This window comes from Triticum dicoccoides, chromosome 1A (assembly GCF_002162155.2).
Source record: "Triticum dicoccoides isolate Atlit2015 ecotype Zavitan chromosome 1A, WEW_v2.0, whole genome shotgun sequence".
Classification (NCBI taxonomy): Eukaryota; Viridiplantae; Streptophyta; class Magnoliopsida; order Poales; family Poaceae; genus Triticum; species Triticum dicoccoides.
Window position 1 is genome coordinate 582,918,822 of NC_041380.1, and position 829 is coordinate 582,919,650.

Genomic DNA, 829 nt, shown 5'->3' on the forward strand with positions numbered 1-829 from the left:
CCCTCCCCTCCCCTCACGGTTTCTCCTCCCTCCTCTCCGGTGAGCTCCTCCTCCCTCCTCTCCGGTGAGCTCCTCCTCCCTCCTCTCCTCCCATCCCCTCATGGTTTCTCCTTCCTCCTCTCTGATGCTCCGGTGAACTCCTCTCCAGCGACCTCCTCCTCCTCTCCGGCGAACTCCTCTCCGGCAAAACAACACGGCAAAAGAACGTACAAGATCCAAAAAGAGGAACAAATTTTGAAATAATATCGTGCCAAAAAATGAGCAAAAAAACAAGCATAAAATGGGCAAAAAAATCACAATCCAGATCCAAATTCAAAATTCAAAAATAGCAATTGTGCATGGTGGGGGTTAGACGGTGCGCCACTACTATTTTCCCGCCTTCAAAATTCAAAAGTACTAATGGCGCACCATGGCCTATACTAATGGCGCACCAGTGGCCTATACTAATGGCGCACCGTGGCCTATACTAATGGCGCACCAGTGGTGCGCCATTAGTATACCAGTGGTGCGCCATTAGTAAAAAATACTAGTGGCGTGATACTAATGGCGCACCAGTGATGCGCCATTAGTAAGCAAAACTGGTGCGCCATTAGTAGCCCTTTTCCTAGTAGTGTGCAGTCCAGTACTCGCCTAAGTATTTGAAAATCCTACCGAGTGGTGAGCCAGCCTCTCACTCGGGGGCTTAGCTGCAGTCCAGTACTCGCCTAAGTATTTGAAAATCCTACCGAGTGGCGAGCCAGCCTCTCACTCGGGGGCTTAGCTACAGTCCAGTACTCGCATAAGTATTTGAAAATCCTACTGAGTGGCGAGCCAGCCTCTCACTCGGGGG